Source organism: Terrapene carolina, unplaced genomic scaffold, assembly GCF_002925995.2.
Source record: "Terrapene carolina triunguis isolate 2854851 unplaced genomic scaffold, T_m_triunguis-2.0 Scaffold180, whole genome shotgun sequence".
NCBI lineage: Eukaryota > Metazoa > Chordata > Testudines > Emydidae > Terrapene > Terrapene triunguis.
The window spans coordinates 5,881,581-5,908,169 of NW_020664531.1; positions in this window are offsets into that span (position 1 = coordinate 5,881,581).

Sequence of the window (26,589 nt, forward strand, 5' to 3'; positions counted from 1 at the left end):
GGCGCACCCCCCGGCCCGGCGCACCCCCACCAGCGGCCCAGCACCCCCGGCGCCCCGGCCCCCAGGATTTTCCCGGACATGTCCGACTTTTGGGGATTTCCCCCCGGACGGGGATTTGAATCCCCAAAAGCCGGACATGTCCGGGAAAATCCGGACGTATGGTAACCCTAAATAATAGTGATAGCTACACAAGGAGAGCCTAAACCAACATAACAGTTACATTATTAAAGGTTACAAAAGTCATATATAGAAAACTATACCTGATCAAACAAGTCAGTGTTAGAAAGTTATACCTGGGGTAGAAAAGAAAACAGAGAGAGAGAGAGAGGGATTGGTCGGGGTTCTCAGGTAATGGTGGTAGCTCAGGGTCCTGAGTGCTGGAGACAGGCAGAGCCCCCAGCACGATCAGTCAGTAGAAGATGAAATCCCAGTGGAACTGATGCAGAGTTTGGATTCATGCATCAGAACACTTACTGGAGTGTGGGTAGGGGTTTTTTTTTTTGTAGGGAAACAACAATGGTTCAAGGGAGAACACTAGATTTGTTTATGGGTAAACTGATGACTCAAGGGTTTTCCTTAGGCTAGACAATAGGAGCTGATCACTCTTGGCTATGGGTCGTGTTCCTTCCAGGGAGCTCAAAATGCAATTAGGCAGCTTCAGTATTTTGGATATCAATCAAGGATTCATTACTAGCATTGGTCTGATAACTGCTGAGCTGGGTGTGTGCAGGCTTCCCTGCGTTTCTGGTCCCAGAGCTCAGTGCGGTTCTTGCCTTGGAATCTCTGTTCTCCATTCTGTATACTAATGGAGATGCCTCCCTCTCTCATCTTTGATGCAGATGAGGCTAGGGGAGTTGCCTTAATCCTATCACCCTTGTCAGGAGGGGTCTCGGTGTGTCTCCCACTGCCCTTTACTGCTCTCTGCAAGTCTTTTCTCTGGGTACGTCTACACTTACCGGAGGGTCCGGCGGCAGGCAATCGATGTTCTGGGATCGATTTATCGCATCTGGTTTAGACGCGATAAATCAATCCCGGATCGATCCCGGAAGTGCTCGCCGTCGACGCCGGTACTCCAGCTCGCCGAGAGGAGTACGCGGGCATCGACGGGGGAGCCTTCCTGCCGCGTCTGGACCCGCGGTAAGTTCGGACTAAGGTACTTCGAATTCAGCTATGTTATTAACATAGCTGAATTTGCGTACCTTAGTCCGAAGTGGGGGGGTAGTGTGGACCAGGCCTCTGATTGGTTTTGGTTCAAGCAGATGCTGGGCGGGGGGGGGGGGGGGGGGAGGAGAAGTGTCCTTTCATGAGTCAGACAGGCTGGATACTGCGCCCTAGTTCCCCAAGAACACAGAGCTGACTGGTATCAAGCCTTCCATCTCTTCCCCTAATATAAAATAGCCTGTGTATAGTACTCCGTGGGAGGTGTAAAATCTTTTTGACAATTTTCCTAACTAAAACATCAAGCTCATTTAAAATATAAAAAAGAGGCTCAATTAAAAGCAAATTGTAAAATAACCTAGATAAAACGTACGTCTGTAAAATCGTCCGTAAAGTCTCTAAGAGGAGCCCTGCACAAACTGTCACTCCACTTGGTCAATTTATCCTTAAGAGACAAGCCTCCCACCCCTATCCAAGGGTTTATTCTTGTCCCCAAGTAGTTCAAATTGACCTGGTTGTACATAGTCAATGCTCTCAGTGCCCAATCTCCAGTTCTCCCTGGGATTAATCACATACGTTTTGTATTAGATAATATGTGAAACCCTTTAGTCTTTTTAACATTGACTCGTAAATTGGTGTTTCTACAAAAGCAGTCTAAAATCCCAAGGTTTTTAACCTCTCCATCCACTTAATATTGCAACGTCATCAGCGAATGACAACGACGTGATACTATTCCCCTGAACATAAAACCCTGACTCCTCAGTTTCTAGTTTAGTTAACAAGGGATCCAAAGCTATACTAAATAAAATTGGAGATAAAGGATTACCTTGTTTAACCCCACTCTTTATTAAAATAGACTGAGTACTTTTATCACCAACTCAAATCCTAGTTGAGCAATTATTATATAGGTCCCTAACGATTTCTATAAAATGTTCATCAATCTGAAATCTCTTAAGGCCGGACATAATGTGCCCATGTCCTACAGAGTCAAAAGCCTTAGCTAAATCAACAGATACTATGGCTAATTCATCTCCATTCTGCTTTGCTCCCCTTATTAAATTATCTAAAATTGAAATATTTTCTTCGCATCCTGGAGATGAAATAAATCATTTGTCTGTTACAAATTTTAACTGTAGTCATCAATCTTTTAGCTAAAATTTTCATGTACAGCCTAATCCAAACAGATCCAATTGTTAGCGGTCTCCACGAGCATAGTTTAGTTAATTCTTCCTCATCCTGTACTTTTGGGATTAAAATAGTTCTATTTTAGTTAAAAATGTCTGGGACCTGCATATTTAAAAATCTTAGTGAGACTTTGAGAGTCCAGGTAAAAAAATTCCATAAATCATTCACAGTGACTTTATCAGGGCCTGGGGAACTCTCTTTGCGAATCTCTCAAGGCCTTCCTAACTTCATCCACAGAAATCGGACTCAATAATAAATCATTATCCACAGTTTCGATGGCTGGGGGCCACCCTATCGTAGTTTCATGACCAATTTTATCCAGTGTATCTACATAATATGTTTCAATCTCTGTAAGGGGAATGTTACATTTAGCCCTATCAAGTTGTCCCATAATAATGCATGCTAATCTTTTTTTGTCTTTAGCGAATAATTGTTGATAAAATTTATATCTAGCCTTCTTAGTGGCATATCTTCGAATAGAGTTAGACTGCCTTTTCTTATCTCCCTTTCCTTTATTCCTTATTCTGTTTTCATTCCTCATCTCCTGTTCCTCATCATCTCTAATCAAATCAACATCTAACAATGAATTACATATCTTCTTTATCATTGCTCACCCAACCAACATTGTATGATCTTCTCCTCTAGACTATTTAAAATTTGTCCGGCCTTCCTACTTCGTCTTTTTTGTCTACACAACATACCCACCATGTCCACATATGGATGCTCCCTTAGTGGCAAAATTTTTTCCTTGGTAGGAGGAATCTCTAATACGCACTACTCACCAATATCTACATTACTCACTTCATCAATCACAATATCCCTCTTAGCCCTTTCCTTTGCCAATCTGCGTCTTTTATCAGAAATTTGCTTGTTGGTTTTCGTCCCCAGTTCACTTTCTATGCACTTGTTTATGTTTCTCTTACCTGCATATTTAGTCTCTAATTGGGTAAGCAGCTCAATCTCCTGCTCATTCCAGATGTGAGATTGAGTTGACTCCCTACCACCAATCCTAGCTACCTTGTTTTCTTTTCTTTGTTCATTCCTAGCTGTGGGATGTCTGTGTCTAAAATGTTGGCTCAAACCTGATTTAGTGTGGAAAGCCGACCCACAGATCGAACAGGCATAACCCATCTCTGGGGTATCCACTTACTTGGACACACACTTGGGGTAGTGACAAGCTATATTGTGGAATTGAGATTTACCACACTTTTTACAAACACCTCTAATGGCCTTGCTCTTATAGACCACATTTATATACTTAGCCCACTTTCCAAATGTAGCTAAAATCTGTGGGCAGATGGCACAATTATAACAATCGATGGGATATTGGAAATAAAAAACTCCGTTCTTCCATTAACTGCTATTTGTTAAATTTGATAAATTATCCGTATTAACAAAAACAGTAGTTAAATTAGTGCTAAAATGCCCATTCTCTTTAAAATACGGACCTTCCACTGTATCCAAATACTTAAAACCAGGATTAAAATTGTCCACATCTAAATTATTAAAAGTGTTATTGGTAAAAACAATAGGTAAAAACGATAAATCATTATCAACCCTGGTCCTCACTTATCAATCCAGATTCCTCCACTCCCTTATCATCTCTGACAGGGAGGTAACCTCTCTCAGTCTCGTGAGAAATCTAATCACCCAAAAATGTTCTATCCAAAGGTCCAGTGACCTGAATTAGTCCCCTAATATATTTAACACTGCTGGCTGGGGCATCAAAGCCGGCAGCGGGGGCATTGTTTACCCATGCCACTCTGTATATAAATTAAAATTACTTTCCTCCATAGCTAAAAAGATGTAACTGTTCACAGGGGGAGACTATCCCTTACCAGGGGGAAACTATCCCTTACCAGGGGGATTCACCTGTACCTGGAGGAGGCTACTCTTGCCAGGGGGAAACTACCTTTACCAGGGGAGCAGATTTTCTTGGGGCTGCCTGCCTCAACCCACCACCTCAATAGGGATAGGGAGTCACCCTCCACATTCCGCCTGGCTATCCAAGCCAGTTACTGACTCTCACCATGAGGAGGTGGCGGTAGGACTTACCATCCAGAGGCTTTCCTCACTGAGTGGTCCCTGTCAGCTTAGCGCCAAGCCCTAATGGGAGTGTGAAAAAGGGCTCAGCTGTTGGCGGAGATTGCCCCTATCGGCAAGGTTTGCACCCTTCTCCATCTCACTGATTACCCAATTCACCGCAGCCCTCAGGTATTCAAAACTATCTGGACTCAACAACTGACCAGGGTCCAGAGACGCATGGAATGGCATTAAGTGACCACCTTTTTTCACACGTCTTCTCCCAAAAGCAGAGATTAGCTAAAGAATTCCTGTAAACAGTCCCAAAGGAGTATTAGCAGGGAGCTTTTGGTTGAACATCCTCAACTCTAAAACTCAACTCTGGTCTGTTGAAGTCAATGGGAGGTTTACTAGCAATTTTAGTGGGATCAGGATTTGGCCCTAGAACTCTTTCCTAGCATTGGTTCTCCAAGCCTGGTTTAGGAGAATGGGATCTAGGCCTCCGTAATGGCTTGGAGAAATTGCCTCATGTTTAAAGAGCTGGCTGGTGTTTGCGTTTGAGTCTCTTTTCTTTTATGGTGGTAGTAAGTAGCTAAATTCGGGGCTCTATGTTTACTGTCAGTGGTTGGCAGTATGTGTGACATATTTTTGTAATGTAAATGGGCTCAGAGCGTTGTGAAATTGGTGTGTGGTTTTTAGGTACCACTGTTACTAGTAATTAGATTATAGTGATTTTAAAACAGCCTTTTAATGGTTTCAGACACTTTTTGGTTATGTTCTGCGGGTAACACTTAGTCATTCTGATGCCATTAATTATTTCAAGCAGTTCTAAATCCTTTCTATGGATGGTTGGATTTTCAAGATGTAAATATCTTGGCTGTTTCAAATTCAATTAGATTTTAACTTGGCACAGGAGCTTACAAGCTCATAAGCATTTTTTTCTGCAAAAAAATAAAGTTGGTTGAGTTGTAATTTATAGCGTAATTTTTCTGCCTGCAGTTTAAGAAACTGTTTTTTTTTGTCAAGTTCTATGAAAAAGAGCCATGGTCCGTGGTTTTCATAACCCAGAGTTTGTGAACAAATCAGAAAGATGAGATAAGACAAGAAAAAGAAAATACCGAGATTTTTAGGAAACTTACAATTGTCATCACTAGTGGGGTTTTTTATCCTTATTTTTGGTAGACTAAATAATTAAAAGACTCTTGGACCTGTTGCCCACATGCCTTAAATGACAACATGAATACCTTTTACAGTTGTGAGTTTCTGTTGAGATTGTCATTACAAACACCTGGTTTTATAGGAAGAAAATTCACCAATTTATTTGATCAAGTAATGACAGCCAAACAAAGATAATGATTGGTGATAATTAGTCTCTGCAAATTTCCTATTTTAGATTAAAGAGCACAGGTAAAGCTACAACTGGGTTACCAAAACTTGAATGATCTAACCTAAAAATTGACAGCATTGATAGCAGCTGCAATCTCAAACAGGTTTGAGACCCTATCAGAATATACTGACGCTAAATCTGGCTGGCCAGACTTCAGATCCCAAATAAATCGATGCCACTATGATTGTCACTGGTCTCAAAAAAAGAGCCAAGAAGCTCTGCATCTCCGCTAATACCTTAACCATCACTGAACAGCGTTGCACAGAGTGTTTGAGAGATGATATGGCCATGTACCATAAGCTAAATGGAACTCCTAATAAAGCAATACACATTGAGCAAAGAGCTTTGATGGAAGCTTCTGCCAGGTATCACGTTGCTTCCTTATATAAATATTTGTGTAACTTCACTGACAAGAAAGGTCATTCACTTGGTGCGGTCCACTCCAGTTCTGTGCAGGTCATCAATACAGAATCAGAGTGCATGGCACACTGAAATGAACATTTCATCCAGCTGCTAAATACACACCCAATTTCTTTGGACCCTGATCATAAGGCTGCTGCCAAGTTGACAAAATGATCCTGGCAAATTTACTATCAATGTAATCTACAGAACTGTAAAGAAGCTTAAGGGAAATAAGGTGTGAGGAATCTGTGGAATTCCTGCAGAACTGTTAAAAACTGCTGGACCAGCTATTCTTTTGTGCCTGCAGACACTATACAATATCTTCTGGAGAACAGAGTTGGTCCTGTGCGACCGACATGAAGGCATTATTTTATCGCTTTGGAAATGTAATGGCAGCAAAGGAGACTGTTGTAACTACCACAGCATTACCCTTTATCCATACCGGGGAAAGTTTGTGCTTTTTTTATTGTTGACCTGGGTCTCTGATATTTTAAGGAGCAAGAGAAGATCAACAACCTGGATTCACCCTGAGCCATTTCATAATGAAGCAAATCTTCACAGTGTGCCGACTTATTGAGAAGTCAGGAGAATTCAAGTCCCGTGTTCACATTTCAGGCGTTTGATTCTGTTGACAGGAAATTGTTTTGGCTGAGCTTAAAACTTGCAGGCCTCCCTGACAAGCTCTATAGAACGTTTCACCTTCTGTGTCCTTACACTGCATTCTTGTAAATGGGAAATGAACCACCTTATTTTGAATTAGGTTGGGCGTTTGACCAGGCTGCATTGCCACACAAGCACTCTTCACTGCTGTCATAGACTTGACCAGACACCAAGTGACTGCATTTTAGATGTATGCCTTGATAATAAGAACCTCACCAACACTGATTTTGACAACAACATATCTCTAGCTGTTGAATCAATGGATGAGCTAATTGAGGCAAACTGGAAAGCTCAGTGGCAAAAATGAGCATGAAAATTGATTGGAGTAAAACCCAAATTCTTCTAGTCGGCAATTTTGAAGCTCCTGCAGGCTCTAACATCTGAATGGGTGGAGGACCAGCTAGTTGAGAGTGTCAGTGATTTCACTTACATGGCCCCTCTCTCACAAGACTAAAAAGTAGTTAGACACCATTCAGATGAAGCATCTCTGACTGATTGAAAAACATCCAATATTACGAATTCAACTAAATAAGGCCTGCTCTCTCAAATGGTCACTGAACACTCTGGCCTCTGCTCTGAATGCCTACCAACTTCCAGCCATCTTAGACTTTGACCCAATGAAAGCAGGATGGAAAAGACCTCCCATAAGACCTAAAATATGATGTCTGGACGGCATCAACAGACATCTGTCCCTCACAGGCATCTTACCCCAGAATATCATATCTGGCTCAGGACAGAACATCATGGAGGCACAGAATGCGTTTAGTAGCCAAATGCGTTTGGTGGCCTCTATGCTGTCCAAATGACAGCATGAGAACTAACAACCCAACCATATAAACAAAATACAGTTCTGCAGACAACGCCGCACTAGAAATGTGTCTAAACCAAATCCCCAGATCCAAATATCCTTGGAACTTGGAAAGGTTTGTATTTGAATGTGGATTTAGATCCAAATTTCTAGTCTCTGTATTTATTATAAGCTGAAACAAAGTCTTGGATCCAAACATGCCTGAACTTTACTCTGTGTTTGAAATTCACATCTGGATCTGTCTGAAGCTACAGAAACCTGTATGGAAATGATTAACTCGAAAGAAATTATACTTTCTTATAACATGAACTACAATAAAGCACAAAGTTAATTTGTAAAATAAAAATTACCCTCCCTTCACAGCAGCAACTAACAGACAAAATGTCTTATTGGAGATGTGTCAGACAACAACAATGAAAAGATTGAGAGTCTGATTTAACTGACATCAAAGGTTGCCTCAACTTGGTGTTCATTTATGTATAGGCTTTTCTATGGTGCTCATTTTAACACCTCATAATCATTAATGAATTTATCTTCACAGCACCTTTGTGGGGTAGGGAGTATTGCCATCATTGTTTTTCAGATGGGGAATGGAGGCACAGTGAGATTAAGTGATTTTTGGCAGAGCTAGGTATGGAGCCCAGATCAGTGCATTAGCCACAAGACCATCTGGTACTGCCTATCTCTTCACAAATCAAGTTCTTAAATTCCATATATATTTCTCTTTGGAGAGAGAATATGTTCATTTGGCTCTGAATGGCTGACATATCCTAACATGAACTTCAAGCATTATGAACTGGTAAATCCAGCTTTTGAAGGAAAGCATCTAGAATCATGGTCAGGTGTTGCTGAACCATGTACCAGTCCAATCTTCTCCTGGGCATAGCAGCCACTATCCACCAAGCTTTTATGGGGAGTCAATGGTATCCTTAAGAAAAACAAATAACTTTCCTATACACCCATTTTGCATTGCCAGGGTGGGTTATGGATGTTGCCTGTAGTGGATTCGCGGTTGCCCCCCGCCCCCGGCTCAGTGGGAGGCCACTCGGCCTCACTATGTCACCGGCGCACCACCCACTATCAGGGAATTAGCAAATTGAGCACAAGGGCCCCAGGTGGGGCAGGGCCGAGCAATAACACAGCCTTAGCTCTCAGGACAGGCAGAGCCACCAGGTAGTTTTAGGGAGCTCGGAGCCTTAGGCTGGGCAGGGCTATAAGCAGTCTAAAGGAGCTCAGGCCCTTAGGCAGGGTGGAGCAAACAGTCTATCACCTGACATCCTGGTTCAGGCAGATGGCAGTCAAGTGCATGCCTCTTGACCTAAGGTGGAAGACTGTCACCCCAGGAGTGGGGTTGGCAGCAATGGGATCCACTCTACTCCACCAGATCTCAGCCCAGGGCCCTAAGAGTGGTGGAGGGTTCCACCACTGGGTCAGCGTGGAACCTACTGCAACTCGCTGACTCGGGTTCTAACAGTGCAATTGGACAAATGTCTGGTTTCCCTGGCCTACTTCCTGCCATCACCTGGGTGGGGGGTTCCGTAGTCCAGGGGTCCTCCATCTCCTCAGGGTATATGGCGAGTGGCAGTCCCGGCAGCTCTTCTTCTGGGTCAGTCTCCACCAGGGGTAGGGCATGATACAGCACAGGCTCTGCTCTGGGGTTCTGCACTAGTCTGGAGATGTCTGCTTCCTTCCCTGGCTCAAAGTCAACTGGGCTAAAGGCCTTGCCTTTTATACTTCCTGTCCCGCCCCTTTGCTTCTGGCAGGAGGGGTGGGCCTGGCCAAGCTTCACCCACCAGGGATCAGAGGAGGCTCCTCCCACTCTGGCTCAGTGAGAGGCCACTCCGCCTCACCACATTGCCATACACCCATCACCAATTGCCTAAGGACTGAATGGATAAGCATTTTAGAGGAAGCCATCTCTCTATGTAGCCCAGAGTCCTGATCTGTTCATTTAGGGACAACAGACTCTTAAAGGCAAGATGTGGATCTGAGAATACAGTTTTACTTCAAGTGTCTGACTTAGATTGAGAGAAGCAAGACAATATGAATTGTCTTCTGTCAGAGGTGGTTGGTCTCAGTCCATACTTAATTCACCACATTATGCCCAGTCATTGGGTACGTCTATACTTACCTCCGGGTCCGGCGGTAAGCAATTGATCTTCTGGGTTCGATTTATCGCGTCTTGTCTAGACGCGATAAATCAATCCCGGATCGATCCCGGAAGTGCTCGCCGTTGACGCCGGTACTCCTGCTCCGCGAGAGGAGTACGCAGAGTCGACGGGGGAGCCTGCCTGCCGTGTCTGGACCCGCGGTAAGTTCGAACTAAGGTACTTCGACTTCAGCTACGTTATTCATGTAGCTGAAGTTGCATATCTTAGTTCGAAGTGGGGAGTTAGTGTGGACCAGGCCTCATTGAGGCATATGGTATCCATAGTGCTTCAGACCTATGGCTTAGCACAGGGGTCTCAAAGTCCCAGCCTGCTTGGAAAAGAGGAGACTAAGGGGGGATATGATAGCGGTATATAAAATCATGAGTGGTGTGTAGAAAGTGAATAAGGAAAAGTTATTTACTTGTTCTCATAATATAAGAACTAGGGGCCACCAAATGAAATTAATGGGCAGCAGGTTTAAAACAAATAAAAGGAAGTTCTTCTTCACACAGCGCACAGTCAACCTGTGGAACTCCTTGCCTGAGGAGGTTGTGAAGGCTAGGACTATAACAGGGTTTTAAAAGAGAACTAGATAAATTAATGGAGGTTAAGTCCATTAATGGCTATTAGCCACGATGGGTAAGGAATGGTGTCCCTAGCCTCTGTTTGTCAGAGGGTGGAGATGGATGGCAGGAGAGAGATCACTTGATCATTACCTGTTAGGTTCTCTCCCTCTGGGGCACCTGGCATTGGTCACTGTCGATAGACAGGATACTGGGCTGGATGGACCTTTCGTCTGACCCAGGATGGCCGTTCTTATGTTCTTAAGAGCCTCCCCTCTGTGGCCCATGGAGGAGAGACCCGTGCAGCCACGCTGCCAGCTCTGCCTGCTGCAGGCGCCACCCCGCGCAGCTCCCATTGGGGGATCGGACAGAGATATCTTTACTAGTCGCTGGGCAGAGTGAGCCATGGAGGCAGCATCATTAGTTGCCGGGCAGAGTCAGCCATGGAGGCAGTGTCACTTTTTTCCACCATGAATATAAACAAGTCAAAATACCAAACACAACTATCTGATGCACACCTTGCTGCAATCCTGAAGGTTTCAACTGCTCAGTCACTGAGGCCATACATCAACAAACTGACAGAACTGAAGCGTTGCCAGGTGTCTGGCAAACACTAAAAACTCTCTGGCAGGCGAAGAATTGTATAAAGTTGTATGACAGTTTTATTATTTCTAAGAAATTCGAAATAAAAAATATAATATAAACGTTTTCTTTTCTGAACACCATCTTCAGTGACATTATTGGTCCACTGGGAGGATTTGAGGTCTAACACTGGCCCTAAGGTAAATTGAGTTTGAGACCCCCTGGTTAGCAGATATACTTTAATATATGTAATATGTCAGCAGCATTCACAATGAAGTGAGCTCTGGTAGAATGAACTGAGTTCACCCTGCCTTCTTCTTCATCTCAGAAAGAACTTTACATTTCCACTACCTTTGAGTACTCTGTCTTGGTTATGTGGATATAAATCAAACAAAACGATCACTATGATTTATGTTCGGTAATAGAAAGGACAGACAGTATAGCCTGCTGTCTTCCAAAATAGTAGCCTTCTTGCATAGAACTGAATCCCTAACTACAGTATCTGCATGGTGTCATTTCTCAAATGCAGCAAGATTCAATGCTTCGAAAATATATACTAGACATTAAAGAACATGAAAGTTTATTTGAAATTGTGTGAGTGAAAATGTTAACACATTTTGGCACCATTAATGCTACAGATGTCTGGTTTAATTTAAACATTGGGCATCTTCCAGTACAAACTTGTAGCAGTTGCTTTGATGGAGAATTGTATAATTCAAGTTTTCTGATTATTACCAGATGTTTTAGTGATAGCTAGGTAGATAGGTGCTAGCAAATAGATAAAGACAGATAAGCAGCGGTATAACATAAGTTATCTGTTTGCAGTGTAATAGTTGTACTGATAAATGATGACTATCTGATAAAACAATATTTCAGATGATAAATCCATGTCTAAAAGTGCAACACTTTGTGACAGCTCTTATATAAAAATATATTTTATAAAGCAATTAGGTCAGTGGAAAAATATCTAAGATATATCTAGGTAAGATATCTAATCACTGATAGATGTATTTTAAGCAGCATATACTTCCCTCCACATTGACCAGCGCTGCGGGTCAGTGTGGAGGAAGGACTATGACCCTGCCATCTCCCCTTTTCCATCTTGCTTCTTTTGCTAGCCACGCTAACCAGAAGGAGGATGCATCCAAAAGGATTATTTCCAGAGCCTGTGAAGGGATGTAGAGAGGATGCTGCTTGAGTCCTTTCCTCCTCCCACACCTATGCATCAGCAATCACAGTTTAGCCTTTAACATGCCAATTTAGAAGATTCAGGATTTGGGTTCAGCTAAGCTCCAGAAAATTCAAATGAATATCAGAAGTTCATTTTAACTTTCTGAGGCCTCTTTCTCTTCCAAACTTATTTTGCTAAATTGACTACCTCCTTCTCCTTTCTTCTAGTAGCAGTAGTAAATATTTGCATTACAGTAGTGCCCAAAAGCTCCAGCTGGGATTGGGGCCTGATTATACGGGGCACTGTTGAAACATAGAAGAGACAGTCCTTGCCCTGAAGGTATCCTAAAATTGTCCTTCCCTCTTGCCTACCCCTGTTCCTTTTTCTTTCTATCCAAGCATCTGAAGTACTCAGAAAAATGATCAAAGCTAATCAAAGCTAATCCTTTCTAAGGACTTCGAATTTACAGAAGGTAAGTATCAATAATATCTTCAGCAGATACCCTGCTATGTTCAAGTGCATATTTTATAGGGCTGTCTCCCTAGGTGATTTTGTGCAATTGCCACAAAAGGGAACATTTGGGGAACAAATTTTGTAGAGATTGTTTTCATTTTCATAGTTACAACTAACAGAAAAATCTGCTGTGATGCTTCTGTGTGGATAAGAAAATAAACGGGTTTAGCAACCTTCGTCTGAAGCAGAAAAGACATTAGCAAACTAGACATCAGCATGGTATCTTGGATTTTGATCACTGTAATAGGAGATGGGAGAACAAGCTCATGAAATATCTATCATTGTTCCACAGATGGAAATATTCAGAACATTTAAGATGGAGTAACCTGGCTAAGGAATGAGGAATAGTTTATATGGAGGATGATGCAATAATCTAAAACTCTCTCATAAGTAATATCAGGTATTGAGATAGGATGATTGAACCTGTATTGCATCAATTTCAGACCATTATTAAGTAATACCTTCTATTAGCATCCAGACATGATGATTATGTATCCATGATAGTAAAGTTGACAGCAAATTTCAAAATGTTTTTTCTTAGAAGGTAGAGAATAACAGTCCTATTAGGTCATCTAGTACAGTGGTTTTGAAACTTTTCTCTGTCGTAAACCACTTCTTATTGGAGAGGCTCTTTCACAGATCACCTCCACACTCAACATCCCAGTTCTGGTCCTGACAACTACAATGATTGTTATATCAGGAAAGTACCATATATACTCGATCATAAGCCGGCTCGTTTATAAGCCGACCCCCCCAAGATGGATAAGTAAAAATGGAAAAAAAATTTATAACCCATTCATAAGCCGACCCTATAATTCAGGGGTCAGCAAACTTTGGCTCCTGGGCCATCAGTATAAGCCGCTGGTGGTCCGAGATGGTTTGTTTACCTCGAGCGTCTGCAGGCACAGAGGTAAACCTAAATAAACAAAGTGTCCCGGCGTGCCAGCTGCTTACCCTGACAGGCTGGGACAGCAACTGGTGGGGAAATTTTTGGGGGGGAGAAGCTGGGAGTCAGGGGAGTAACCCCTGTGACCACTCCCCACATGACCCCACCCCTTGCCCAGGACCCCCACACTCTCCCCATCCCATCTCTTCCCGCTTTTTCTGGGGAGGGTCAGGGGAGGATGTTTCTGACCTGGCTGGAGCTGCTCCAGCAGTCTGGGCAGCGCGGCCTCAGCCTGCTCCGGTGGGCCAGACCGGGCGGCGCAGCCGCAGCATGTTCCAGCGGGCTGGGCCGGGCGGCATGGCCGCAGTGTGCTCTAACGCCCGGGCGGCGCAGCCACAGCCTGCTCTGGGGGGTGGGGCCGAGCGGCATGGCTGCAACCTACCAGCCCTGGAGCTGCAGCTGCTTTGGAGGCTGGGGGGAGATCAGCATGTCCAGAAGTGGAGAGACTCTGGCCCCGCCTCTTCCCTTCTGTCTCTGCTGGCTGTGCTGCATCTCCTTGCTCCCTCTGTTGGGGGAGGGGCTGTGTCCCACCTCTCCCTCTCTATACCTGTTCATAAGCCGACCCCCATCTCTGGTGCTTCCCTTTTTTACTGAAAAAATTTCGGCTTATGAACGAGTATATACGGTAATGTTAGGTCAGTAGCAAGAAGACAAGGTAAAAATAAGCTTGTTTCATTGGCTTGTTTCAGGTTAGGTCCCACCATTTTGTATCCGTTCTGTTTATATTCTTTCCCAATATTAGTGATTCTCCTTTTAGTCCCTTCAGACCCCACTGTGATCTCTCCAGGTCACTTTGTAGTTAGGAATAGCAAGCACACAGAAGGCCAGAATCCTCTGTTTTTTCTGAATATTTGAGCATAGTAGACTTTACACCAGATAAACATCTGCCAGAGCCATAAAAACACTCAGACACATTGTGGGGCAATGCTTCTTGTTTTGAGTTTGAATGGTCAAAAAAAGTTTGAAACAAGGTGAAACTTAACAGTATCAACTAAACTTCACTGAGTTTTTTTAACTCATTTGAGCTAGAATCAGCAGTTCTCAAACTATTTACCATTGTGGGCCCCATATGTGGCCCACCATGTGTCATGTGGGCCACATCCAATACTACCTGTATGGCCCTGAGAATATCACATTGGCCACAGCTGTGTGCTGTTTGGGCTGCAAGCGGCCCATGGGCCGCAGGTTGAGAACCACTGAGCTAGGTATGTAAAGCAAAATATGAACCCATGTGAATCAAAATAAAAGAAAATGTTCATACAAACCTCTGTGATCTAAAACCACTGAGTTTTGAGTGACTCTAAATTGCCTCTGAGGAGCTTAATCCTGCACAGTGCAAAAGCAGAGTGCTGGTGTGTGTATAAGCACAAAGTAAAAAGAGTTGAACAGAACAGGTAGTGCAGAGGAACTTGAGCCCATATTAAGGAATGCCCTGGCTGCACAACTCCTAAGGACTGCTAGGCTAATAGCAAAAGCCACAGCTGTACAACTCATTTGCATGAAGTACATTTACCTTCAACTTCATCAAACTCTCACTCTAGTGCAAAATCTCAACAACAATCTCAGTTGTTCTTGTAGCAACAGAATGACACATCTGACTGTCACACATTCCAGAACTTGGGGAAGTTATTCTTTCACATTGCTGAGGGACGAAGGGGAGATGGCAAATGACTGAAGTGTGTCACACCCTAATTTAAAGTTTATAGTTAGGGCCCTACCAAATGCACGGTCCATTTTGGTCAATTTCATGGTCATTGGATTTTAAAAATTGTAAATTTCATGATTTCAGATATTTAAATCTGAAAAATTCACCGTGTTGTAACTGTAGGGGTCCTGACCCAAAAGGGAATTGGGGTGGGGGGACCTCAAGGTTAGTATGAAGGGGTTGCAGTATTGCCACCCTTACTGCTGTACTGCTGCTGGCGGTGGCACTGCCTTCAGAGCTGGTTGTCTGGAGAGTGGCAACTGCCGGCCGGGAGCCCAGCTCTGAAGGCAGTGCCACTACCACCAGCAGTGAAGAAGTAAGGATGGCATGGTATGATATTGCCACTCTTATTTCTGTTCTGCTGCCTTCAAAGCTGGATGCCCAGCCAGCAGCCACTGCTCTCTGGCCACCCAGCTCTGAAGGCAGCGCAGCAGTAATGGTGGTAATACCACAACCCGTCTACAATAACCTTGCGACCCAGCCTGCAACTCCCTGTTGGGTCTGAGTTTGAGAAACGCTGGTCTCCCCCATGAAATCTGTATATACAGGATAAAAGTACACAAAAGACCAAAGACCAGATTTCACAGTCTGTGACGTGTTTTTCAAGGCTATGAATTTGGTAGGGCCCTATTTATAATAGTTCTTAAGTTACAAATGTGCTTTAAAGGATGTTCTCATTGTTTGTATGAAACAAACCAGGTGTTGTTTTTGTTTGCTTGTTTTAGAAAACTTGGGGGAAGGAGGAGAAGTGGGATGGGTGGGAATCTGTCACATACAATATTCATTCCCTCACATGGGTCAACAGCAGGCGTTGAACCCTGGACCCTCAGTTCAAAGCTCTACCACTTGAGCTAAAAAAGTAATTGATAGCCTCTATTTAGTTTAGTTTAGCCATTAGAAGAGGACTTGCACAGATTTTCCCAGTGGGTTACAAAATTGCTTGCTAGACATTTGTAGCATACTGAAGAGCAAGAATCCTGGCTTCTATCCCTGGATCTGGGAGAAGACTGTGGTCTAGTGGTTAGAGATAAGATTGCCTTTCACTTTGAATGTGCTTTGGTTATGTGGCTGAGTGGCTAACCTTTGGATCTACCACACTATAATCCTGGCTTTGGTGCCTCACTGTCCCTGCAGTAACCTCGTGTAACCTCACTATGAACTTCTTTGTAAAGTGCTGTGGCAGCTCATACTAGCCTTGGGTTCATGGCCTTGGTCAATAATAAGGATGGTGAGGCACATGGGAATATAAACCATACCAAGCATAGGTGGGATTTAAACTTTAGTCACCTTTTCCCTAGTTCAGGAAACTTTCCCCAAGGCTACTGCAGTATTTGGAGGCCTGCCTTAGCCTCATTGGTTGTATTTTCTCATCACTGCTAAATAGCGTAGGTTTGGCTAACTGCTAAGAATAACTGACATTTCATTTATCAGCACACAGGGAGCAAAACACAGATCCCAGAGTGCTTTAGTGTTCTTTTGAAAAAAGGTCAGACAATCCAATGGAAAAACGTCAAGAGAGAATCACTTGGGAACTTTTATTATTCTCTTTGCAACAATCTAATTTTCATCAAACCACCGTGAAAAATTCAAATAGTGCTCAAGCTTTACTTGCCATGTTTTATTGTATTGAGATTGCTACAAAATAAAAGGGTTATAGTTCCTGTTAAACTGAAACCTTCTGAGTCAGCCTTAAGTATGGAGTCATAATCAGCAATTCTGTAATATGAGAATTTCTGCTTCCTTTTTGATGTGGGGACCATTTGTTCACAGTTCACAATGACACTCTGGAGTTCACAGCACTGGCACCAAGACATTACAGATTTCTATGACATAGAACATTTCGTCTGTACTAGCACTGCCATGCAATTGGTGCACACAGAAAAGAAAAGAGAGTTATAATGTAATAAAACATAATCAGAGGTGGTGCTGCCTTCTGTAGGAGTCCCTAGTGACTTATCAGAATGAATGGAAAAATGGTTTTTGTTCCAAAAGTAGGTCTCTTCTGGCTACTACAGTTTTTATACAAACCAAAACACCACAAGGAAGAGCATTTTTGTGGTATTTTGAGTGGAAACATTGCCAGAGAGCTCTTTGTTGTGGTATTTTGGATGAAGACAAGTAGGTGGTTACTGCAGTATTGTTGCAGAGCAAAACAGTTGTTCATTTCAGAAAGAATTGCAGGATCTGGCAATAACTATTTCAGATAAAATCAACAAAGAGAGAGCAGTCTCTTGACAAAAAATAAATGCATTTTCCATCTAAAATGTTTTTTAAATAGCTGCTTGACTCCTTTTTATTTTCCAGATTGGTACTTTTAGTGAAAAATGACAATTTGAAAACTTCATTGGCAGGCACAGTGTTGAGCTTTATTGTCAAAAAATGTTTATGTTGTATTCAAGGATAAATCTTGGTATAGAAGTTTACACCATTGAAAAAAATATTGGCTATTTCTAAGTTATACATGTTATAAACACACACATGTGCGCGTGCGCATGCGCACACACATGGATTTACCAGTTTTGGATATTATCTGAGATTTTTCAGCATGTTGACCCATAACATTGATTTAACATTCTTTTTATATATTGTCACGGGGGCGGAGGGCTGGTGTTTTGAGTGGGGCAGCCCCTGTTGGCCCAGTGTGGGCTTGGTACAGACTGTCACACAATCATTGGGACTCCCTGTGGGATCAGACAGTTGCACTAAGGAGGGCACAGGACCTCTGGCGGGGCCGAGTAAACAATCAGTCTGTAGCCCCTGGGCTGGGCAGAGCAAAGCAAGCTGTCTATGGCCCGTGAGCCTCCTGACTGGGGCAGGCACTGGTATTTGGAGCTCTGACCTTCTGGGCTGGGCAGAACAATCAATCACTCTGTAGCATCCCTGGCGGGGCAGAGAAAGCCCTCAGTAGCCACACCTAGTGGTAAGTATGGGAGGGGTAGCAGCTCGGTGTCCCTGTCAGTCCCTGCAGTCGGTTGGTCATCCGCAGCATAGTCCGGGTCCATGGTTCCCACCGCTTGGAGAGTCACAGCTGCCTCTGCAGGAGCCTGCAGCATGTGTCCTTCCTCCTCCTCAGTCAGCCCAGACTCATCTGGGCTGCCTCCTTCTATCTGTCCTATTCACCTGGAGCATGCACAGCAGGGGCGAGGGGGTGTGGGCACCTGGGCCCACAGTGATTGGCCAGGCCCCGTTGGCCCAGTATGGGGTTGATGCACCCCGTCCCATATATTTTTCATGGAAAAGTGGCCAGCATATTGCATTTTTGAAACTCTGTACTGGGTAAATAATACATTTTTATTTCAGAAATACTACAGACAGGAGACAGAATAATTGTATAATGCCATCCTAAGAATTATCAGTACATCTCCAATGTATGCAAAAATGTTATGTCTGTCTTTGGCATCTCGGTGCCTCATTTTCAGTGTTGGGACTACAGACGTCAAAGTCAGCATTAGTTTTTTCCCTGACAAATAACATTATATTTTTGATTCTGTGCTATGTGGAGATTACATTTTGGGGGAGGATACAAAAGCTCAGTTAACGTTGGGTCTAGATCTGACGAGACAGTTAACCCGAGGTTCTCAAATTGATTCACTGCTGCTTAGAGCAAAAGGACTAGCGGCAGATTCCTGTCCTCACTGAGGGCAATATGCTTGTAGTGTTGGGTATATTCTATTCTGAGTTGAAGCTGAGTAGTAGAAGTTGCAAAGTATAAAACAGTGTCTGTTTGTTAAGGGTTGCACATTGACGTTTCATATACTGTACAAAGTATATGTCCACTGCCTACCTTCAATGGTTGTTTTCAGATCTCAAGTCTATGTTCCAAGATTCAAAGTTCAGTCTTGTAATGAACAAAGTGTACACTCTTGATAGAAGTCATTTAGGGTCAAATCAATGGAGAGATTCCTCCAAAAGTAATTATTCTCAGTTTTGAGGCAAGATTATTCCTGAATTTGCATCAGAAAAATGTCTTCTCAGCAAGTAAACATAGAAGTCTTTAGAGAGAAGTTTTAATTTTTCCTTAGGTTACTGAAACCTTGCTACTGTTAAAACCCACTTTATCGGATGCATGCAGTGGAAAATACATTTTTTCATATTCTCTGTGTCTATATATCTTCCTACTGTATTTTCCACTGCATGCATCCGATGAAGTGGGTTTTAGCCCACGAAAGCTTATGCCCAAATAAATTTGTTTGTCTCTAAGGTGCCACAAGTACTCCTCGTTCTTTTTGCTGATACAGACTAACATGGCTACCACTCTGAAACTTGTTACTGTTGTTTATGGGAAAAATATTGCCAATATTTTGTAATCCCTGTTTTAAAGTTACAGTCATCATGTCAGAAAGGAAACTCTGGAAGTCTTCTAAAATGGGATTTAAATGGGACAATTTTGAAGCACTGCCTAAGTACTTAATAGATTTCATTCAGATTTTGACGTATACCATAGTCTTAAAATGTGATATATTAAATGCTGGCAGGTGTAATTTTAAGTTAGGTAATAATATAAACAATGTTGACAATAAGTTGCTCCCAGCTGCTTATCTCATAATATAGTTTTGGCACTGTTTCATTCAAAAAAACCTTTAGCTGTATTCCAGAGGGCTCTGATTAGATTCATTCCCTAACATGGGTAAATTTGTTTGTTTGGTGAATTTCCATTTGTCAGAAATGTTGAAATATGCAGAACCCTGAAAGGGATGAATGCTCAGATTTTGACCAACTGACTTTGTATGATGTTCCAAATGTTGAGACAGTCTAAAAGTTTGGAGATGGTCACTTTAGCAGATTAGCAGTAATATTTCATCAACCTCATTAAGATTTGTATCTCTCACCTTTATGCCTTTCATATTTTGCCATTTCTTTAACCTGATTAATAATGGTTTCAACTCTAATGAAAGCAGTTATGAAGGAGGAGGACCTGGTTCCTATGACCAAATAGTTCCATCACTAGAAAACCCAATTTTATTATAGCTGATGGGACATTAGCTGATGCACCAAACCGCATCTTTTCCCCACTCTGGCCTGTTTAATGTTTTTCATTCTCTTGTGACATGATTACAAGATGTGTTTAATTTCCTAAACTGTGTTTTTTAATCAGCTGAGGAACAGGAAGGGAAGGGTGGTTAGGCCACTAGACTAGCACACAGGAGATAGGGGTTTAATTCCTGGCTTTACCACAGACTTCTTGTGTGACCTGAGGCAAGACCCTTAGGCCCAGATCCGTAAAGGTACTTGGGTGCTGAGTTCTCTGTAAGCTGTGTGGCCGCACAGCAGCCTATTTAGTGTCACGCAGGCACTTGGGGAACCTGCCCGGGGAGGGGCGTCCCTCCCCCAGCCCCACCTAGCCCGGCCTCCAACCTGCCGCGGGAGAGGCACCACACCCTCGGCCGCAACTCAGCCTGCCGCCAGGACCTGCTGCGGCCGGACCGGGCCCGACTGCAGCCAGGGTGGCGCAGCCCAACCCTGGAGCAGCCCTGATCCACCTGCTGCTGCGGGGAGGGGGCCTCTCCCAGCCCGGACCTACTGGAGCAAAGGGGTGCCTATCCTGCAGCCCCAGCCCCAAGCGCCTGCAGTGGGGAGAGGGGCCTTTCCCCCCCTTGCCCATGTGCTGCTGTGGGGAGAGAGCTCTGGGGGGAGGCATTTCTCCCTGCCATAGTCCCAGAGCCCCCGCCTGCACCCCAAAACCATCTTCTCCAGCCCCACCCCAGAGCCCACATCCCCAGACGGAGCCTTCACACCCCTGCACCCCAACCCTCTGCCCCAGCCCTGAGCCCCCTCCCATACTCCGAACCCTTAGGCCCCACTCCCACCACATGAATTTTGTTATGTGCACCAATAGAAAGGTGATGCGTCACACATCACCTCCCTATTGGTGCACATAACAAAATTCATTCTTGAAAATTAGAGGGAACACTGCTTAGGTGCCTAAGTCCTGATTTCAGATATCACTGTGATCCACAAAACTGTTTATCTGGTGTCTAGCCCTATAGGTGCCTAAGCTCACTCACTACCTAAGTATTTGCAGTAAAAGTTCCCTAGGTGCCTATGTTGCGACCTCGGAGCATGCACACTGCTGCTTCACTCTAGGTACCCTAAATCCCAGTGCTATTCACAAACCAGGGAAAGGTAGGCCTTCCTCTGCCTCATCTGGCGGGTATGCTCAGAGGCCATGCAACTCCTCACAAAACAGCTGGAGGTGGTGCACCACCACTCCTTCTATAACCTTTAGTCCACTGGTTAGGCTATTCATCTGGGATGTGGGAGATGCTGGGTTCAAGTATCCTCTATGCCTGATGAGAAGAAAGGATTTGAAAAAGCAGAGAGAGGACTTGATCCAGGGATCTCCCACATCTCACATAAATACCCTAACCACTGGGCTAACCCATAAAAGGAGGCACCTCCCCCTGGCTATTTTGTGTGGAGTGAGGCAGCCTCTGAGCAGACCTAGCAAAATGGGACCTGCATGTGACTTAGGCAGTTGAGTGCCTGTGACATGTATTTAACAATATCCTAGACAAACTTATTGGATTAAGTTCAACCTTACTGAATTAAGTTTATTTTAGGAATTCATTATATTAAAAAAATGAAAACGTTTATGTATGAGTGAGGGACTGTATGTATGAGAGGGACTGCAGCCTTCCAGGAACTAAGAACAGGGGGTGGTGATGGTTAGGCAAATTCACTCAGGTTGTGACACAGCTTGTGACTGGAGAGGCTCGCCTATGGTTCCAACTGGATTCTCCAATGAACAACTGACAAAAGAAGGATTTTTGGATAAATAGCTGGAGTTTAAACTGACTCAGGGCCTGCTTTCTGATCCAAAAAATGGACAGGACCTCTGGTCCAAGGCCCCCCGCCCCAGTACATAGGGAGGAGTTGGCAGGACTTTGGTTTACTGAGGCCCCAGAAGACTGAGGGGGGCTTGTTCTGAGCTGAAGCTGTGATGAACTTGTGACCCAGGAAAAGCTCTCGTGGAGTTTGAAGGACTGATCACCTGTCAAAGCCTTTGTTAGAGTCAGGGGTGATCTCTGATAGATGCATGTAGATAATTTTATTGTTTTAATATTTTTTTCTGTAATGCTTTTACCTTAAAATAAATGTGTTTGCTTAAAAAAACAGCCATAGGGTAACTTAAAAACCCATGGGCAATCACAACTGTTCATTGCCTGTGAAGAGAAGTCAGACCGCAGATGCTGGCATGTTAAGGGAGTCTGCCTTGCTGGAGAACAACACAGTGTAGGTAAGTATCAGAGGGGTAGCCGTGTTAGTCTGAATCTGTAAAAAGTAACAGAGGGTCCTGTGGCACCTTTAAGACTAACAGAAGTATTGGGAGCATAAGCTTTCGTGGGTAAGAACCTCACTTCTTCAGATGCAAGTAATGGAAATCTCCAGAGGCAGGTATAAATCAGTATGGAGATAACGAGGTTAGTTCAATCAGGGAGGGTGAGGTGCTCTGCTAGCAGTTGAGGTGTGAACACCAAGGAAGGAGAAACTGCTTCTGTAGTTGGATAGCCATTCAGTCTTTGTTTAATCCTGATCTGATGGTGTCAAATTTGCAAATGAACTGGAGCTCAGCAGTTTCTCTTTGGAGTCTGGTCCTGAAGTTTTTTTGCTGTAAGATGGCTACCTTTATATCTGCTATTGTGTGACCAGGGAGGTTGAAGTGTTCTCCTACAGGTTTTTGTATATTGCCATTCCTGATATCTGATTTGTGTCCATTTATCCTCTTGCGTAGTGACTGTCCAGTTTGGCCAATGTACATAGCAGAGGGGCATTGCTGGCACATGATGGCATATATAACATTGGTGGACGTGCAGGTGAATGAGCCGGTGATGTTGTAGCTGATCTGGTCAGGTCCTGTGATGGTGTTGCTGGTGTAGATATGTGGGCAGAGTTGGCATCGAGGTTTGTTGCATGGGTTGGTTCCTGAGTTAGAGTTGTTATGGTGCGGTGCGTGGTTGCTGGTGAGAATATGCTTAAGGTTGGCAGGTTGTCTGTGGGCAAGGACTGGCCTGCCTCCCAAGGTCTGTGAAAGTGAGGGATCATTGTCCAGGATGGGTTGTAGATCACTGATGATGCGTTGGAGAGGTTTAAGCTGAGAACTGTAGGTATGGCCAGTGGAGTTCTGTTGGTTTCTTTTTTGGGCCTGTCTTGTAGCAGGAGGCTTCTGGGTACACGTCTGGCTCTGTTGATTTGTTTCTTTATTTCCTTGTGTGGGTATCGTAGTTTTGTGAATGCTTGGTGAAGATCTTGTAGGTGTTGGTCTCTGTCTGAGGGGTTGGAGCAGATGCGATTGTACCTCAGTGCTTGGCTGTAGACGATGGATCGTGTGGTGTGACCGGGGTGGAAGCTGGAGGCATGAAGGTAGGCGTAGCGGTCGGTGGGTTTTCGGTATAGGGTGGTGTTAATGTGGCCATCGCTTATTTGTACGGTGGTGTCTAGGAAGTAGACCTCCCGTGTAGATTGGTCCAGGCTGAGGTTGATGGTGGGGTGGAAGCTGTTGAAATCATGGTGGAATTCTTCCAGGGTCTCCTTCCCATGGGTCCAGATGATGAAGATGTCATCAATATAGCGTAGGTAGAGAAGGGGCATGAGTGGACGAGAGCTGAGGAAACATTGTTCCAGGTCAGCCATAAAAATGTTGGCATATTGTGGGGCCATGCGGGTGCCCATAGCGGTGCCACTGGTCTGGAGGTATATGTTGTCACCAAATTTGAAATAGTTGTGCGTGAGGATAAAGTCACAGAGCTCAGCAATAAGTTGTGCTGTGTCATCATCAGGGATACTGTTCCTGACAGCTTGTATTCCATCTGTGTGTGGGATGTTTGTGTAGAGAGCCTCTACATCCATGGTGGCTAGGATGGTGTTTTCTGGCAGGTCACCAATGCATTGTAGTTTTCTCAGGAAATCTGTGGTGTCACAGAGATAGCTGGGAGTGCTGGTGGCGTAGGGTCTGAGTAGGGAGTCCACATATCCAGACAGTCCTTCAGTGAGAGTGCCAATGCCCGAGATGATGGGGCGTCCAGGATTTCCAGGTTTGTGGATCTTAGGTAGTAGATAGAATAACCCCGGTCGGGGCTCTAAGGGTAAGTTGATTTGTTCCTGTGTTAGTGTAGGGAGTGTCCTGAGTAGATGGTGCAGTTTCTTAGTGTATTCCTCAGTGGGATCTGAGGAAAGTGGCCTGTAGAATTTGGTATTGGAGAGTTGTCTGGCAGCCTCCTTCTGGTAGTCAGACCTGTTCATGATGACAACAGCACCTCCTTTATCAGCCTCTTTGATGATAATGTCAGGGTGGTTTCTGAGGCTGTGGATGGCATTGCATTCTGCACGACTTAGGTTATGAGGCAAGCGATGTTGTTTTTCCACAATTTCTGCCTGTGCACGTCGGCGGAAGCATTCTATGTATAGGTCCAGACTGTCATTTCGACCCTCAGGAGGAGTCCATGTGGAGTTCTTCTTCCTGTGTTGTTGGTGGGAGGGTATCTGTGTATCAGTGCGCTGTTCAGTGTTATCTTGAAAGTATTCTTTGAGTTGGAGGCGGTGAAAGTAGGCTTCCAGATCACCGCAGAACTGTATCATGTTCGTGGAGGTGCTGGGGCAAAAAGAGAGTCCCCGAGATAGGACAGACTCTTCTGCTGGGTTGAGTGTGTAGCTGGATAAATTGACGATATTGCTGGGTGAGTTAGGGGTACCCCTGTTGTGGCCCCAAGTGGCAGGTAGGATTTTAGACAGCTTACGGTCCTTTTTCCTTTGTAGAGAGGTGAAGTGTGTAATGTAGATCTCCTGTCTTATTTTAGTAAAGTCCATTTGTGTGGAGGGTTGGTTATTTATGAAAGTCTCCAGATTGGAGAGCTCTTTCTTGATGTTTTTCTGTTTGCTGTATAGGATGCTGATCAGATGGTTCCTCAGTTTCTTTGATAGTGTATGGCATAATCTCTCACTGTGGTCTGTGCAGTATGTAGATAGCAATGGATTTTTCACCTCCAGTCCATTTGGTATGATGTCCATCCGTTTGCATTTGGAAAGGAAGCTTAAACCTCTCCAATGCATCATCAGTGATCTACAACCCATCCTGGACAATGATCCCTCACTTTCACAGACCTTGGGAGGCAGGCCAGTCCTTGCCCACAGACAACCTGCCAACCTTAAGCATATTCTCACCAGCAACCACGCACCGCACCATAACAACTCTAACTCAGGAACCAACCCATGCAACAAACCTCGATGCCAACTCTGCCCACATATCTACACCAGCAACACCATCACAGGACCTAACCAGATCAGCTACAACATCACCGGCTCATTCACCTGCACGTCCACCAATGTTATATATGCCATCATATGCCAGCAATGCCCCTCTGCTATGTACATTGGCCAAACTGGACAGTCACTACGCAAGAGGATAAATGGACACAAGTCAGATATCAGGAATGGCAATATACAAAAACCTGTAGGAGAACACTTCAACCTCCCTGGTCACACAATAGCAGATATAAAGGTAGCCATCTTACAGCAAAAAAACTTCAGGACCAGACTCCAAAGAGAAACTGCTGAGCTCCAGTTCATTTGCAAATTTGACACCATCAGATCAGGATTAAACAAAGACTGAATGGCTATCCAACTACAGAAGCAGTTTCTCCTTCCTTGGTGTTCACACCTCAACTGCTAGCAGAGCACCTCACCCTCCCTGATTGAACTAACCTTGTTATCTCCATACTGATTTATACCTGCCTCTGGAGATTTCCATTACTTGCATCTGAAGAAGTGAGGTTCTTACCCACGAAAGCTTATGCTCCCAATACTTCTGTTAGTCTTAAAGGTGCCACAGGACCCTCTGTTACAGTGTAGGTAGCAAACTATTCAGAAGGGAGAAAGATGAAGGTCTTCACCCAGGATTGGTCATAGCTGAGGACCTGGGAGACTAAAGTAGGTGCCCTTTGTGGACCAAAAGTGGGGAATGTAGGTGTAGTTCCTCTTAACTATAACGCCTGTCTTGCCCTGGTTTATGGATTGCTTGGCATCCTAACTCCTAGAGTGAGGCAGCAGTGTGGATGCTCAGAAGCAGGAGCATAGATCTGAAGGAACTTTTACTGAAAAAAATTTAGGCACTTACAGGGCTAGGCAGCAGCTGAGCAGGAGTTTCATAGATCACAGTGGTGCATGGGTTAGGTACCTAAGTACCTGTGAGGATGCAGGTCTTTGTACCTCAGTTCCCTATCTGTGAAATGGGGATATTCATACATCCATTCTCCTACCCTTGGTCTTGTTTACTAAGATTATAAATTCTCTGGGGCAGGGGACTGTCTCTTAGTATGATTTTTACTATATGCTACACCCAAT